Source organism: Coptis chinensis, chromosome 3 (genome assembly GCF_015680905.1).
Source record: "Coptis chinensis isolate HL-2020 chromosome 3, ASM1568090v1, whole genome shotgun sequence".
Lineage (NCBI taxonomy): Eukaryota > Viridiplantae > Streptophyta > Magnoliopsida > Ranunculales > Ranunculaceae > Coptis > Coptis chinensis.
In genome coordinates, this window is record NC_141458.1 from 47,249,790 (window position 1) to 47,268,882 (window position 19,093).

At 34.3% G+C, this 19,093-nt stretch overlaps 1 pseudogene; it reads right to left on the minus strand.

Moving 5' to 3' along the window:
- Positions 1-260: 260 nt before the first annotated feature.
- Positions 261-3,640, minus strand: LOC147509828 (protein CYTOSOLIC ABA RECEPTOR KINASE 4-like; annotated as a pseudogene).
- Between the last annotated feature and the right edge of the window lie 15,453 nt (positions 3,641-19,093).

The following is a 19,093-nucleotide window of genomic DNA, read 5'->3' on the forward strand; positions in this document are numbered from 1 at the left end:
GCGTTGACTTTGACTTTTCAGCTTTGACCAGGCTTTAAAAAGGTTTTTTCTCCTTAAATCTTGGTATTTAGTCATAGAACTTCTTAGCAACTAACCTTTGCTCATTTCTCTTGCAAAAGTGACATGTTTCTTCACATATTTAACTCCAAGACTTGAAATACACAAAAGCACATAAGCAGTATTAACTCTTATTTATTATACACATAATTGGTCTAAATATAATATTATTAAGGGGTTAAAACTACACTTTTAGGATCTTATCACTCTACAAAAGAATTCACTTGTTTTGATGGATTTTCAAGAGCATCAAAGAAGCAAGAAGTTGGTTCTACATAGGGGACCAGTTTTGTAATTGTACTCATTGCATGAGTGTCTTGTTCCTCCCTGATATCTTCTCCTGGAACATTATCAGAAAAATTGTTTTCAGTTTCCTGAGTTTCCTCCTCATCCAACACCGAGAATGGATTGTTCACCACTACATTACTCTCCGGGTAGTAGTCCAAGTTTATGTTGTCATTTCTAATAATCATGACCCCATTACTGTTTTCCCCATCCAGATCATCCACTGATTCCTCAACATTATTTTCCTTCTCTTGTAGTATTGATGCTCCATCCACATTTCTCAGACAACTAGTTCGTGCCTCATCTGTTTGGGTGGTTGTATTTCGTGGAACCCACACAAAGTTTACTCTATTTGGGCATTTGTTGGTGTTATGCCACTACTAAAAAAAAGACATGTGATGACGGCTTTTCGCCGTCATGAAACAGGTTTAATGACATTTTTTTCATTTAAAAAACAACTGTCATTATAGAGCCCGTCATAAAAGTTAACCAAAAGCGTCATAATTTTGATGACGGTTCTGAATAAGATGACATAAACGCTCAAACTTAATATGACAAAAATTCATTTATAAACGTCATAATTGGATCCTTTTGCGTGACATGTTTTACTTAACCGTCATAGTTTTACTAGAAAAAACATCAAAAAATAAACCTTATTTATGACTGTTTTTATTTAAGCGTCACCATGAGAAACAACAGCGTCAATAAATTAACATTAAAAACTGTCAAGAATTGGTAAGTAACGTTCTTTGGAAGCCATCATAACTTCTTCACTATTTTTTCCTGTAAATCTAAAAATTCCTGTAAATTTGAAATTCCTATAAACCCAACGCATTCATACACCTTGACAACTTAAGTTACGGAAACAAGAATCATACTTTTATTACCAACATAAATCATTCCAAGAACTTGTTCATATTACATGATTTATTCACGAAGAAAAAAATTAAATAACTCAAGCACTTGATTCAAAATCAAGTCATAATCCAACATTAATGCAATTTACATAACCCATTCAACAAATTGCTAATAAACCGATCCATCTCAAACAAACTTAATCGAGTTACCATGCTATCTCACTTATAACCTAAAAACAATATGAAGAAGAATGTGTTAGTTTGTTTAATAAGTAAACTAAAAATATAATCATATAACTACTAAATGAAAGAGATACGATCAACACTACTATGACAGAGAATCATGTTGGTTAAGCCCCAAATGTACACCACTGTAGGATATCTTATTTGTATACACAAATAACCCTTTACCTAATTTGCAAAGGAAAGAACGTAAGAAATTACCAAGAAAAAAAAAGTAAGAAACCGAGTGATGTGAGAAGGTTACACTCAACATGAATTAGTGACTTAACATGTGAGAAGTGATGTGAAAGGTTGACTCTTTGGTTCCAGCTGAGAACAGGGCTAGGTGTAGCCCCCTGTACTCCCTTCCTTCCTACATAAAGAAATTAGTGACTAAGCAATTTAAGTTCTAAGAGATGAAAATGAGAACAAAAATAGTAAGCTGTCACATATATGATCAGTAGAGCTAATAAGTCCAACTGAAAGGGAACGCATTAGATATACCATGTAGAATGCCATGTAAAGAACCCTTCGTTGCATACTGATATATCAAAATTCGATTGTTTGCCTCCAAACAGTAGCCCAACAATTCCACAAAAGTCTGCTTCATATTGAACGCACAAAGCTGCCACTGCTGCCAACTGAAATATTACAATAGAAAGATTAGATTCCAACTGTACTAGAAATGTAGAATGAAGAAAGCCTAGTTCATTGTTTGGAATTCAAGTATGAAGGGAAGTGGGAAGGAAACCTTTAGCTTGGGATCTATACATTGCTTTACTTTATCTTCACTCAACCTCGGAGTCGCCTTATTATCACAGAAAGCAGTTAAAGATTACAGCAGCTGTTAGAACAACTACCATCATAAACTAATACACCTAAGAAAAAAAAAGCATATTCACACACCCAAGTAACAAGACTCTGTTGTCCCTTAGGCATTGTATGATTTACTGGCTTTCTCCCTATCAAAAGCTCTAGAAGAACAACGCCAACACTGTAGACGTCCTAGCATACCTGAATCAAGAAAGAACAGTATAACATTCAGAGCAAATAAATGACATTCAGTATGAGCATACGTTATGGAATGTATTCATAGGTTTTATTAAACCCAGTAACATGTTCAGAACCCAAAGCAGAGAGCCATTAATATCATATGTGAATATGGAGAGCTAAAAGCGAAACAAAAGAAATCTAAAAAAACATATCACAAGAAAAAGGGGGAACCAAGATGATAAGATATTCATAAACTTACTCTGGAGCATGATATCCGAAAGTTCCCAACACTTTAGTCGAATCAGAGGGCGAGATCTTCAGATCGGGGACTGATTTGTCAAATTGAAATCTGCTATCTTTGAGAAAAATTCATCAAAGACAAGAACATTGCTTGATCTAACATCCCGATGTACTATAGAGGGTTGGACCTTTTCATGAAGATACTCGAGCCCTTTTGCCGCGCCATAAGCAATCTTGACTCATTGGTTCCGGTGAGAACGGGGCGAGTGCAACCCCTGTACTCCCTTCCTTCCTACATAAAGAAATTAGTGACTTAGCAATTTAAGTTCCAAGAGATGAAAATGAGAACAAAAATAGTAAGCTGTCACATATATGATCAGTAGAGTTAATAAGTCCAACTGATAGAGAACGCATTAGATATACCATGTAGAAGTCATGTAAAGAACCCTTCGTTGCATACTGATATATCAAAATTCGATTGTTTGCCTCCAAACAGTAGCCCAACAATTCCACAAAATGCTCATGCTTTAGTCTAGAAACTGTTGATAACTGCCGCCAACAAATTTTAAAGTCAAGACAATGAATCAAGCTTAAAGACAATGAATCAGGCTTAAACCTCATATACTGCCCTTCAAAGAGCTATACATATTTCATTTTATTACTCAAGTCACCCGAAAGCGACAAAATCAGAATCGGCTCTTGTGTGTTAAGGGATCTAGCATCTTTACAAGTGCAGACTCACCAGTACTTAGGGTCGCAGAGAAAACTCGACCATAAGACCCTTCTCCAACTAAAACCTTTGTCCCAAAGTTAGAAGTCAACCTCTTCAGTTCATCCAAAGATATTGCTGGCGTTTCAATGGGTAAGATCTTTGGAGGAGCTGAACTCCTCGAAGCTTGGGATCCCCTAGGCTCTCCTTGATCATTGCCTAAAACACGTAACAAGAGGAGTGAATCAGTGTGTATTGTGTATATGCATGACGCCATGCTTGCAAAAATTTGTATGACAAGCACAAACATAATGGGACATAAAGGCAATGACATATATAACATACAGAAGAAATTGAATACCTTGTGAACTTCATACAAGTCTGATGAAAGCAAAAAATAAGGAAAAAAAAATGTTGATTTATGCACATTTATAGTTCTAAAACTAAACAAAAAATGCCCCTGATCTTTCATGTATAACAAGGTTATAAGATGTAAAGTGTGCTAAATATGTGTTTACTCATAAATGTTATAATAGTACCATAAAGCATGATAAAAACAACAATTGAGATAGGACCATGATTCAAAGAAAGAGCACCATGCATGGTACTTCCTGAACATCAAAGCGGCTATTCATGATATGGCTGCAAGATTTATGAGTGTAACCTTCTCACATCACTACTAAAAAAAAACATATAACAAGACCACTTACAAATAGATAACAACACCGTCAGCAGAGCATCCAACCATTTTCCAAGTGCAAGGATAAACCGAGTTAAAACCCCCACACATCTAGAACCTGCAATTGACCAATAACACTCCTAAAGCATAATATCATCCATAATGGTTCTTCATTACACAGTATGAACATCAAACTGAAGATTCAAGACATATAAATTCATTACATGTTGTTGACTATTATAATATCTGGTTCGAAACTATAACCAAAACCAAAATTGCCCAACTAGATTTATCACAAATAAGGATTAAAAAGGAAATGATATACAAACCTGTTGACGCAAGAAAGACGAGCGATGTCACGAGGAGATAAAACTTTGAAGAGACAGCAGATGATTTCATCTGGAAGAACTTGTGAGTCTCAGGTCTACAATCTTTTTACCGAACTTATGATTTGTCTACGCGTCTATTTTTCGCTTTCCTCTCGTCTGACATACTTCAGGCTTTCGCCCTTATTTCTTGTGAACTTGTGACCAAGCCTTTAAAAGATTAATTTCTTTCAGAAATTTAATCAAATGGTCGATATTCATTTTCATGAAGCCTTTTTAGAAGTCAAAGCTGCCAATTGAAATAAAAACATATAAGCTTAATTCGAACATGATGATAGATTGACAGAGTGATAACCGATGCTACTCCTTGATTTCTCTTAAACTTCTACTTTGCCAGATCCAGAAACACCAGTGTTCTAGTTTTTCCCTCTCTTCATCAAGCTTTGCTTCCAAAATATAATAACAATATCAGAGATCATCAAATTTACGGTCAGTAAAACTAAATTCATTAAAGGGGGAAATAAGAAAAACCCACGCCAATTAGCAGGAAATGAAATGAAAAGGGTTAGAGAAATTAAGACATATATGGAGGCATACCTTGATCGATCCAAAGCCTTCCACTACTATCGTTTCAATTTGTCAAAAACCTGAACAAAAATTCAGTACTTATAACCAATTAAAACCAGAATTTGAGAGAAAAGGAGGCGTTTTTCTCCATGCTAGATGAGAGGCAAAAAAAGATTCATCGAGAAGGAAATGGTGACATTCCAAGAAGAAAACGAGGCGCCTTTTTTCTTCTAGTGAAAAATAAGAAGACGAAAAAGAAAACTCACTTGTTCGTATAAGTCAGGGAAAAATAGAGCCCTTGATGCTTTTTCTCTTTTTTTTTGGTTTACTTTGTTTTTGGTGAGACATGCTTGAGTCTAGATTGTTGATGCTTAACTCTCGAGCCTTGAGTTGTTGATGCTTCGATTAAACACACCAGCAACCCGTAAGTTTTTCATTTTTTCTTCTTGGGTATTTCTCTTGATGGCTTGACCACTCTTGATGCTTGACTATAAAATAAAAACACTAATTTAAGGGTCCATGAATAAAATGTTAACCATCAAATTGTATTGATGGTTTAGGAACTACGGGAGTTATCGGTTGTGCTAGAACCATCAAAATAATTCTTAATGGGTCTATCTTACTCTCATAAAAAATAGAACTATATCAGCTGATGGTTTTGCCAAGTATGCCATAAATTATTATGACACCTGTCTTGGTTACGTCAAAATTTGACAAAACCATCAAGAAATTTTTAAGTACTTTGGTTTATTATATTGGTGACTTGACTGTTTTAGAAAATCTGTCAACAAATTATCAAATTTTCTTGACGTTTGTGTTATACGCGACATAATGTTGCAACAACCGTCATAAAACCATCATATTTTCTTAACACTTGTGTTATACGTGACATAATGTTGCAACAACCGTCATAAAACCATCATATTTTCTTGACACTTGTGTTATACCCGACATAATGTTGCAACAGCCGTCATAAATTTTTTACCAAAATACCTATCTTGACGGTTTTCAATAAAATCATCAAGATAGATGAAAAATATGCGTCATAATATGTCTTTTTTTTAGTAGGAGCAGTCTAAGGATACTTAACTCCTATAATAGCAATTCTATCTCCACCGAGCTTAAACCGTAAGGATTTAGGGTACTTATAGTGGACATTTACTTCAACGCATACTCTAGCTCGCAAAGTTGAGTCTTTGCCGATTCTTAGTTGTTGCATCCCAACTCAAAGGTTTCCTAATTCTGCTCACAATCATACTGATTCCTCGACGTGTCCACAATTGCTTAGGTACTGTAGAGAATTTAACCTATATAGGGATAGTATTAATGAGGCTTCTTTGATATTCCAATTCTTCAGACCATTGTCTGATCATGAAAATTCTGCCCGCCACAAAGACTGGTCCCCCTTCAAGCACTCTCTTCTTGTCTTCATCATTTGAGAACTTGAAGTAAAAAAGGTCATCATCTGTTGAGATTTCATATGATGCTGTTGTTTTCCATGTTTTCTCTAAAATCCTTTTCGCTAGAAGGAAAGGTAGTATTTTATCAATGAAAAACCCTACCACATAATCGTACCTAAGATTGCAACCCTCTTGAATTATTGAGTTTGGAACTTCAATAATTCCTTCTTCTTTAGAAGTTTCTATCCATTCTAATGTATCATCTATTGAATTATTACCTTGATTTGCGAAGAGGGAGCTCCAGCTCATAGGTGCCTCACCTCTAGTAGTGGATGAAGTCCCTAGATGATTTGCCATTGCAAGAAAACCTGTCTTCGTCGTCTTCCTATGGTTTGGTTTGAAATCTATACTTTAAAAGGCAAAAAAAGGAGGGAAAGGAAGCGATAAGATGGTCTCACCAACTATTTTTAGCTAAAAAGAGTAAGAAAAGGTGCATAGGATCAGTAAGTTGTTTAAGTTTAAGTTACTCCCATTCGCTCACTTAAGGTCCCCATTTCCAGCTTTGACTTGAATAAGGCGGCAATAAGAAATCTAGTTTTGAACTTTAATGACTTAGGGATGGTTTGTTTTTTTTAGCCTCTGAATACTGAATACTAAATGCTGAATGTACCCATTCTTTGAATGTTGGATGTTGAACTCTTAAAAACTCTATTCACCATCCTTCACTGATTTGGTGCGCTGTATTTGTTTTTTTTTTTTAAGTTTGGCCAATATACCTTAAGCCATTTTCAAGGACATTTTCACAAATAGATGTTAAAAAGAGAGGCCGCCCAAAATTAAAACAGTGTTGCTCAAATACTATATTTAGGCTCAAATTAGTAAAAATTATGATCACTCATGTACTTAATTATCTAATATGGCTTTATCACTCTTATTTTTTACGACTAAGACAAATCTTGTATTCTAATAAACAATGAGACTATTGATTCTAGTTATTGTTATTTTATTAATTGTTGTCTATTTCTTTTTTATTTATTAATTTATTTTTAGTCATGTCATTTGTACATATGACTCATTATTCCACTCTAGCACTTTTTCTCTGCCTTTTTGGAGACGTGTAACTCTATGGAATGAGCACATGACAAATATTTAGTCGTTGTATTAATTTTAATCCTCATGAATCATTATTCTTATTTGTTTTGTTAAGGATATAAATTCTCTAGATTTTAGTTGATGTAATTTTGCACGCATTTAAGGTAATATCCCTCCTTCTCTAATCATTTAAACTATAGTAAGCTTTCAATTATTTTATTTAGTCATTGAGGACAATGCCTAATTTAGTTAGGGGGGTGAGAGTTAAAATTTTGCAATATTTTAATTACAACATTTGGAATGTTATATGTGAATTATGGTGATTTTAGGTGAAAACTATATTTTTATCTTTTAAACTGGCTAATGAAATTGGAAATTATAAGTCATAGTCAGGATTAGTAAGACTTTTAGACTAAGTTTCTATTACTAGAAATAGATCTCACTGATAAAAGTCTTAGTCTAGAGTAAGTTCATATAATACACCACTAGAGGAATTTCAAATGAAAACGCAATTTAAACTTCTACCAAACTAGAGGATTAGTACAGAGACTTGACCTGTGAGACTTGAGCTTTTCAATTTTAATTTCTTGGAGAGTCTTTACATAAATCTTAGTCCAAGTTGACTCAACCATTTTTCTATGCTTAAATTCGTTGTGTAATCTCATTTATTCTTGATTTTGTCAATCACGAGGTGGCATCAACTGGGGAGATAGCCATTAAGTCTTATAGTCTATTCAAAATGAAATATCATACTGATAAGTCAAGTAGTGAACCAATCAGCCTTTATCCCACCTAGTAGGATTATCATGTTAACCCCTTTTGAGCTATATATATTAAGCCTTTCATTCTTAAACCAATCATCTTAAACCCAACTCCAGATAAGGAGTATATCCTATATTATTAGCCTTACCCATATTTCTGAGGATTTCTAAAGAACTAAAGAGAAAGCTAGAACGAAGAAGATTTTGAAGGAAATTTTACCAAAGTCAAATGAAGAAAATCATTCCTTTTGCTCAAAGAAAAAAAATATAGAAAAGAGAAAAGAAAGAAAAGAAATATAAATAATTGAGCATAAGTAGTGATAGAGTTCAAGTGTTGTAGTTTACAAGTGAAGAAAATTTCCAAGAATGTCAAAAGTAAAATGGTCTTTAATATATTCTATGAAATATTTGAATCCCTTTTACCCTTTTCTTGTTAACTTGTCCTAATCCCCATCTTAATACCCAGACTTATCACTAAAGTATGATATGAAGTGTACAATAGGTGAGAGGATGCTAAAGTGAAGGACCCGACACTTCAAATGTGATTGACATTCTTTTCATCAGACTTTATTTATATATTTGCAAATTTCTGTCTTTCTGATTAAATATGTGGGATGTTCAACTTTTTACTCATTTCCCTGCATATGGAGGTAAAATTGAAAACTTATCTGAGAGAGACTTTCTTGTGAGTGTATGAAATGGTGAGATTTGAAGTCAAAATACTAGTCCAAAGGTAAGGTGGAAATTCCATTTCTTGGAAAAGAGAAAGGAACCAAAATGGTTAAAAAAATAAAACGAATAAGCTCTAGTTAGGATGATTAGTAAGTATTTTCTATCTTTATGAAAAGAACCTTAGCCTAATGTTTTCTGATCAAGGGTTTGATAAGGAGCAACCTTTTGAATTAGACATTTTAACTGAAAAAAAAACTATTTTCTCTAGATTTCACCATAGTTTATATGTAAAATTGATTTTGTGGGTATATCAATTAGAATTACAACTAAAGGCCTAAGGCAAAAATGTCATATTTGTCTCCATAAGTGCCAAGCCTAATGGGACTCTAAAAGAGGATAATAATTGAGTTAGAAGAGTCTTAAATCTGATCTCAAAGCCTTAATTTCAACTTTATAGGAAGACGAGATCAACATGGAAAAAAATTCTGAGTTTCACAATAATTAGGAAACTGGAAGCTGCAGCATGGGAAATAGCCTGCAAAGCAAAGTGGGCCACATCCAACTTTTGTCCAACCGAATCCAACTTTTCAGAATTGCTTCTAGAAATATTCCAGAGAGTTTGACACCAAATAAACATAGGATTTGAATCTCTATACAAACGAACATGTAAGCCAATATATAAGTGACAAAAACCTCAGTTTATAACATTTAGGAAATTTTGTTTTTGCATCTTAGATCTAGAATTAAGAGAGAAGAAAGTTCAAACCTTTTTCACCATTACCATCAATAAAGATTATTAATTCCTTTTCATATTGTGTTCATAGCATAGTATGAGGAGCTAATCTTCCTTCTATTGGGAGGGGAGATGAAGCTTTTTTACTTTTGTTTTAGTTTAGTTTTTCTTCTATCATGTTCTAGTATAAATCCTCCATTGGGTTTTTTCTTATTCGTCTATTGATCTAACGCTCCTTGTGGAGGTTAGGAGTCTTAGGGTAATTCATGATTATGTAGAGCCAAATACTACAAACCCGGCCTAGATTCTTTTCTTCTAGTTTTTAGTGTTCTATTGTGATGATTGGATTCTTTATGGCACCTCAATTAGTTGTATGGTTAATGTCATATATGGATTTTCCATGGCACCTAGAGTTGTATATTGAATGCCACTTAAAGCATAATTTGGTTAGATAGAAGATATCAATAGAGATTGAAGAAGTACTTAAATTCGGGGTCTATACTAAATAATTAAAAGTTGAAGAAGTACTTGCTAGCCACTATACTAATCAATATTTAATAGGCTAAGTAAGATTCGCAAAAGAATCGTAACACAAACAATAAAATAAATAATTATGTTTACGTGTCTTTTAAGTTTCTGTTTTTATTGAGGAAGATAACAACTAACAACTTTAAATCCCTTTTAATCTCGTCTATCTATTTAGTCGCATCTTACATTGACACATGTCTAAGGGCATTTAGGTCTTCATAAAAAAAAACCCAACAATAAAACCGATTTGGACAACTGCATTGGTCGATTTGTTGATTGATCAACCAATAAGATTGGGGGTCCAAAACAAAAGTCCAAAAAATTGGGGGTCTATATCAAATGAGCACTCCAATTGGGGGTCTATGTCAAAAAAACACTAAATTGACTGGACAACCTGCATTGACTAACTATTGACCCAGTCAACCACTGAGGTTGGGGGTCCAAAACAAATGTCCAAAAAATTGGGGGTTTATATCAAATGAGCACTCCAATTGGGGGTCGATGTCAAAAAAACCCTAAACTAATCAGGAAATAACGATTTTCTCCAAGATTTTCTCCCCAAAAAGTTGCCTACTCTCTCCCCCACTTTCATCCAACTTCAGTTAACTCTCTCCATCCCTTTGTTCTCCACTCTTCCCTCCTTCCTCACGGCAAAAAAATGTTCAAAAGAAATATTTAAGTACTAACTTATATTCATTCGCCGTAACCTCAATGTTTCCACCCGTGATTCGATGTGAAAGATTTTGGCATTTTTAGGTGTAACTCATTATGCTATCGAGTGAGCGGAGTGAACGATTTTTTTTTAGAGGGGGGTGGGGGTCTAGAATGTTAATTGGTTGGTGTTTGTCCATTTGTCTCATTTTTTCTCTGCCCAACTCTCTCTCTCTCTCTGCTTTGCAATATACTACTACATAATACTTTAGGAACGATAGTCAGATTTTCAGCTAGATATTAATTTGATATCCCCCAAATAAAAGGGCATCCGATCAAAATTATGCTTTGACGACTTTTACAAATGTGAAATTGTTATGAAGGTCCATACCTCAAATAACTATTTGATATTTTTAAAACTAGTTAGTAATAGACCAATTATACATTTTAATATGGTCAACATTGAGATGGGCATAGTCAATCTCCCAGTCAATCAACTTCCTCTGGCATGGTTTACTTGACCATCAATCATCTTGATAGGCATAGTCAATCACTTGCCTTTGATGTAAACACAGTCCCACAAAAATCTCTGCATACAACTTCCTCAATCCAGCTGGTTCCTATGCATACATATGCAGAACAAACTGGTGCCACGTTGCAATCCACCACACCCATGGAAGGTGTACTCATAACACCTGGCGCATCCAACTCAAGATGTTATCTTGAGGACCAACTGATGTATGATTTAACAGTGGTAAGCAAACCTGATTCACTACGATATCAAGAGAAAACATCAGCAGTCTCTTCCACAAATGAAAGGATTGTGCTGCTTTGTGTAGTTACGTCCCATAGAAATCTTTTTCTACTATTTCCTCAATACAATTGGTCCCTATGGATACACATGCAACACACCATCTTGACAAATTGCAATATTCCCCAACCCCTATGGAAGATGTAATAATAACACCTGGAAAATCCAACTCTAAAAGACATCTCGAGGAGCAACACATGGATGACATAATCAAGGTCAGTAAAGTAGATGGTGGTAGAGTATCTCAAAGTTGTTGATGCGGTTAATATAAATTGTTTGGAGCTTGAATGATGGGAGTTTTAGAAAAAAGGAAGGTAGTTTTCTTTAGTTTAGGACTTGCGTTGGTTTACTAGTTTATGAAGAACATTGCAAAAACTGAAGCTGTTTTAATGATTGAAATAACATAAACTTGAAAGAAATTAAATGAAATGATTGATTGAAAGAGGAACAACAAGAAATGAAATGATAGATTGATTGAATAACAAAAGAAAATAACAAGATTGAAAATGAAGAACAATAAAGTAAATGACTTGAATGAAAAAAAAAAAACTAGAAATTAAATCCTACATGATACTAGAATAAGTCTAGGTGCATTCTTTCTCCCTAACTTTTAGTTATTATACCCCTATTTTATGCAAATGACTAATTTGCCCATCTCCATTACATTTGAGACACCTCACCCTTTGCTTTATGCTTTTACTTTTTGATTTCTTCTTGATCAAGATAGGTTTTAGAGAAAGCCTTCTTTTGTGTTAAGGACATTTATCTCTAATCTTCTGAGTTAAGGACTTGACTTTCAGTTTTTTGGTTATTGACCTTTGACTTTGACTTTGAATTTTTTAGCACTTTTTCATAGCAGCTTCGAGTCTTCATAATAAGAGTAATTAAGGCTCAGTTTGGTGCTAAATTGTAGTATTTATGATAAGTGGTATGAATTTCTCTGTAACCTTAGTACAAATGGTCTTGTTCCTTATTTATTCTAAGAAATCCATACATCTCATTAGCGAGGAATAAGGACAAACAAGCTCCTTTGAACTTAGAATGACATATGTACAGTAATTTAATCATCTAAAGATAAATGTGCAAAACATAAGTAATGAAATACAAAGCAGAGTCATTTCCGAGACTTTTGGAGAGCCTCCTTAAGGTGGGTTATCACAGGGGTGTGTTGCAATCACAACTCTCTGATAGATTCACTCAAATTTTATTCTCTCAAATGTAGCGGGCATTTATATTTCTCACATACTCAAATGACGTCCAAAGAAACTGGGGTTAATTGATCACACTTGCCACTTAATATCACACCATCCTCTTCCTAATTGAGCTAGAGGTATTTTATTAGGAGTTACGGGGCTAGGGTGATGGTTTAGAAAAAAAAAGGAATGGAAAAATAAAATATGATAAGTTGAGAAATTAGGTCTTCAAGATACTTATACCAGAGAAGAACCTCATTTTGTTATTTCCTTCCGAACTGTGACTCATTCTTTTAGCCTTTTGGCTTTGTGACTCCATATGATTTCAAATTTTTGGGAATTCAAACTTTTTTTTTTTTTTTTTTTTTTTTTTTTTTTTTTTTTTCTGATAATGTCTCCTTTTGATTTTGAAATTTTGAGAGATTCGATTTTTGGACCCCTTTGAATTTTTTGGAGTTTTGGTTTTTAGTGGGTCTTTCTTTTCTTTTCGAAGCAACTAACTGATCTATTTTTATACAAGGTCTTCTCTTCTCTTTTTCTGATATCCATCCAATTCTTAACTTGTCAGCTGGGTAAGCTTTTTATTGTGTGTTGTATCGGGTCAGGAATTTATGGCGAAGAATAAAAAGGCTTTTAGAAAATGATGAAGGCTTAAAAAGGGGTAACTAGAGGAAAAAATTTCTTTTTGGGTTTTTAACATTTATTTGGTTATATCGATCCAAAAATGACCTAAGTTTTCTCCTAGGATATGGCGTGGTGATCAAGCAAGTGGACATGTGGCCTTTCTATTCGGACATTCTTTGTGTCATCACTCAATAATCATTCAGATGAGGCTTTTGGCTAGATTCGTACAGGATATGGAACTTAATTAATTGTTCTAACCTTGGTTTTGGAAACTCATTGCTATATATGATAAGAGCCCAAAACTGTAGTTTTAACCCTGTAACAGGCATACTTTTAGACCAATTATGTGAGTAATAATTAAGAGTTAACACTGATTACGTGTTTTTATGCATTTCAGGTTTCAAAGTCCATTATGTGTAGAAATGTGCCACTTTAGCGAGATAAAGGAGCTAAGGTCGGTTACTAAGGAGTTCCATGATTAAAGGCCAAGATTCAAGAAGACAAAGCCTTTCTAAAGCCCGGTCAAAAGCTGAAAAGTCGACGTGGGCTTAAACAGTACACAAGTCAGCAGAACTTCTGAAGGCCGTATCTTTGGACTCAGACCTCGGAATGGGGCCTACCTTATGTCAAAACGACCGGCTCGGAAAGAGCTTTCCAATGGTCTAAGCTTTGATCCAATCAGAGGAGCAAAAGTAGACAAAAAGTCTGTCGAAGCCAACTACAGCTGAAGAGGCCTTTTTAGACTGAAAGAATTGGGTTTTGGGCCGGATTCTCTGGCCCAAAACATGGCTCCAAGCCCATGCACGATTTTTGGATCTGGAGATATAAAAACAAAAGCTTATCTCTTTGTTAATGGTAGCTAGTTAGACCTAAAACCATATAGATAATTCTAGATCTAGTTTTCAGGAGATTAATTAAGTTTTAGTTCCATTTTCAATTCTTGTTTTAGATTAAGTCTTTGAATCATTGTTCTTGATTGATTAGATAAATAAAATAGTTATTTTGTCAATTTCGATTTTTGTCATCTCAATTTATAGATCTAGTTTTAATTCTTGTTGATTATCATTTTGTAGTTTAAGTAGATTGAAACATTGTTAGTTAATTTAGTTAAGTTAGAATTTTAATATGATGAGTAGTTATAATTCAATGGGAAATGATGGTTTGATGACTCAAGGCTAAAACCTCTATTAGAGGGGTTGATGAAGCCTTGATGAAAACTTAGTGGTATAGTGTAGAAGCATTGTAGAATCTATTCCACTCTAGAAGGTCGTGATTCGCCATGAGAATGGGTGGACGACCTCACATGCTAGTTAGTATTCGGTAGAAATGCCATGAACACTAGGGATTAGAACTCGAATTTCTTGCCATAAGAACGTAAGAATCGAGATACAAGAATCTATGCTAGGTTGTTAAGTTGGATTCGAGGTGGATTCAATTCCCCTCTAATCCTTTATCTAGATTAAAAAACAATCATATTTCCATAGCATTCGTAGTTAAATTCAACATAATCAATTTCATATAGGTATCGTAGTATAACACCCTTCGTAAAGCTCTCATTAGACTTAAGACCGACAAATTAGACTATAAAACATTCCATGCTAGAGAACTAGGAGTGGAACGAATTTGTTACTCCACTTTATTTAGATAGACCTGAAAGTAGAAACATTGATAAACATAGGCTCATAATTTAGTTTTAGTTTATTTACGTTTTGAGTTCATCGTTCATTTCATAGGTAAACTATTTAATTTTATGTTTTATCAAATGGCGCTGCTGCCGGGGATCGAACCCGGGTCACCCGCGTGACAGGCGGGAATACTTATTCAACTAATCAAACCCAAAAGGAACAATGGTGAGAGTAATGATTTGATGTGAAATTTCTATTCTACCATTCCCAACAATTGAATCTAAACAAGACATAATATAAAGATTTGAACTTTATTTGTTTAAACTCAATTCAAAACTACTCATGCAATAATTGAATTAAACTAATAATGACAAATAAGTAAATCTAAGGATTTAAGCTAATAAATAAATAAAAATGAAACTAGATTATGGAGAACTAATTAACTTTATTTATCTAATAGAACAATAAGAACAAGAAATGATTGAATGAATAACAACTATTTTATTTATCTAATGAATGATATTCAATGATTTAAATAACTAATCTAAAACAAAGAATGAAAATAATTAATGGAATGAAAACTAAGTAATTAACTAATCTAGATCTATATTTTTCTAACCCTAAACTCCATTAACATTAGCTTCCTAACCTAACTGCCATTAACAAAGAGTCAAGCTTTTGTTTTTATACTTTCAGATCCAAAAATCGTGCATGAGCTTGGAGCCATGTTTTGAGCCAGAAAATCGGGCCCAAAACCCAATTTCTTTAGTCCAAAATGGGCTATTCAGCTGTAGTTGGCTTTGACAGATGTTTCGTCCACTTCTGCTCCTCTGATTGGGCCAAGGCTTGGACCATTGGAAAGCTCTTTTCGAGCCGGTCGTTTTGACATAAGGTAGGCTCAATTCCGAGGTTTGAGTCCAAAGATATGGTCTTCGGAAGTTCTGCTGACTTTGTGCACTATTTATGCCCGCGTGGACTTTGACTTTTTACCTTTTGACTGGGCTTTACAAAGGCTTTGTCTTCTTGAAAATTGGCCTTTAATCACAGAACTCCTTAGCAACCGACCTTTGCTCCTTTATCTCGCTAAAGTGGCACATTTCTGCACATAATGGACTTTGAAGCCTGAAATGCATAAAAACACGTAATCAATATTAACTCTTACTTATTATTCACATAATTGGTCTAAAAATACGATTGTTAAGGGGTTAAAGGCCAAAAATGGAGTTCTATCTACTCTCGTTTCGCTGAGTGCGATTGCATTGACCATATGCAACAAGGCCTTAAACCACTAGGAATTCCCTAGTGGACGAGTTATAGCCTCGTGAGAGTTTTCCAGTGAAGGTACTCACAAACTTCATCTATACTACAACGACTAAGAAATAAAACTATTGTTTCCTTATTTATGTCTCAATTATCTATACATCTTACTAGTAATGAATACAGAATAATCATGTCGAAACCTAAGCTAATATATGCATAATAATCAATCATCTACGAATAAACATATATACAATGAGTAATGCTATGAAATGCAGTAACAGGTCCGTTTCTGAAACTTTGGAATAGCGTCCTTAAGTAGGTTCTCACATAAAAGTCAAGATAAAAATCACTTTGATTTTTCCACTCAAATTTTGCTACTCCAGTGCACAGTGGGCATACTTTACCTTACAATCTTAACGACACACAAGGAAGCCGAAGTTGATCAAACACATCTGCCACTTACTATCCCACTAACCTATTCCTAATTGAGCTAGAGGTCTTTATTAGGTGTTGCGGGGATTAGGAGATGGTTTAAGAAGGAAGGAAATGGATATTCGAAAGGGGCAAGTCTGAGATAATAGATTCTTCATATTATGTAACTAGAGAAAACCTTGTTATTTACTTTTGCTTCTACACTTTGTTTCCATCCTTAGCCATATTTTTTTTCTTTTTATTTGGCTTTTGACTCCTTTTATTCTATTTTTTTGGAGTTTTTATTTTATTTATATTTCTATTTTTCTTTTCTTTGGATGGAAACATCTTTTCTTTATTTTCTGAAGCAATTAACTAACTTTTGTTTACACAGGTTTTTCTCTTCTTCTTTCTTCTTTATTCTATTCTCAGACTTATCTAAATTGGGTAGGTTGAATTTTTTTATTTTGTTTTATTTTGTAACAGGGTAAAGGATTTGTTGTTTATGAAAGGGCTAATGAAAGGCTCAGTGGGGCGACTAGCGGAAAATATACTTAGGTCGGAATTTCTAGCTATATCAATCCAAAAAGGGCCTAAATTCTCTCTTAGGACATGGTATAGTGGTCAAGCAAGTGGACGTGTGATTTTCTATTCGAATATACTTCTCCCTTGTGTCATTTCTCAAATGTTTCACTCATATAAAGGCTTTAGGCTATATTCTCACAAGATTTGTAGAATAAGTACTCTAGCCTAGATTTGAAACTTCTTGCCAAACAATCATAGATACTCATGTAATATATTTATAGATAGATGCAAAGATAATTACCTACATATTAACCTAAGTTTCTAAAAACTATTCTAATGCAAAAGCTACGTGAGACTTCTAGATTATTAAGAGCATAGAGAAAGAAACAATACCAATATTCCTAAGTGTATAGTATAAACTTTTTATTTTTATTTTTATTATTTTTAAGACAAATAATACGTAATATACAACCTAATATGTGCTTAACATTTACATCGTGTTTCTATACCACCCCCAAACAATTTGGGAGAAGGGGGTTCATGAAACAATTCAATAGCACAATTAAATTATGTAACTAACTAATTTTTATAATTTTTAACATTTTATAAATAAAAGTCGTAATTTACATCCTAAAAGTGTCTAATTTTTGCAAATGTTTCTATCCCACCCCCAAAAACAATCGAACGCTTTTGTCCCCAAAGTGTAAAGAGATAAGAAAAGAATTTACCATAGAAGCGTGGCAAAAATTGGCGATTACTGTAACAGAAATATTGTAAAGATGATATGATAATATGAAGCACAATTAAACTGTGCGTGCTAACTAACACAAACTCTCTTGAAGTAAACATGACAGGGCTTAGGGTGGCAACATGATTTAAAATGAATACCAAAATCGCCACCCCAAACAAAATTGGAAAACTCTTTTTAAGTTTGAAAATTTTGTTTGGCCTATACTCGTAAAGTTGGTATTGTACGAAAACTTGGGTCTTTTAAAGTCGATTCCTAGACTTACTAATATATATGTATTAAAATGCAGTTTACCATATATCAACAATCGAAAAAGTTGTGGGTCTTTCCACAAATAATTAACATGGAATGCACCATCAAATATAATTAAGCACCAAGATTTCCTATGACGTAGCTTAGTGGAATGAGAGCAAAGCCTTATAGATCTAAAACCTAATCGAGCATACAGTTTCTTCTTTGTCCTCCTACGAAGGGGATGCCAAGTAAATGAACGTGAGAAAATTGATGGTTGTGAAAGATACGTAGGATGTGGATAATTTTGAGAAGGAAAAAATGGAAAAAATGAAAAAGTGTCAGGTGGCTTGTCCTTGGGTGTTACTTCTTCACCAGTTGGTTTTAGATAGTTATGAAGCATAGGAGAAACACCAAGGTCAAGTACAAACTCAATGGTTCTTTGAAAAGGTAGAGGGCGAGGAACATTCGTGATGGAAGGTGAATGAGTGACATGAGGATGTGAGGTGGGTGAATGGTGTTCAACTAGTGTTCTTAGGTCTATATCATCAGAGGTCTTGAGATATGCAAGACATTCCTCAATAGGTGGTTAAGAAGAATCACTGGGATAGAGGGCGAAAAATTCTTCTTCCGTCATGGCGTCAAGAGATGAATGGATGTCAATAGGAGAGAACTCGCGAGGTGGCAAAGAAGGATTGCAAAAGAGTCGAAGGAAATCCTCCTTGATGTTATCTACGTCTAGGGAGTAGAAATTGTGATCCTTGTCTTCTTCCATAATAGGGGTATCTACTAGTGTGGGGACGAAAGTGTCAGCCGCACTAATGTGAGGTACAAAACTCTCAATGGACTTCACTTCCCCTTCTACAGGCAAACCTAGTTGTCCATATTTTTGT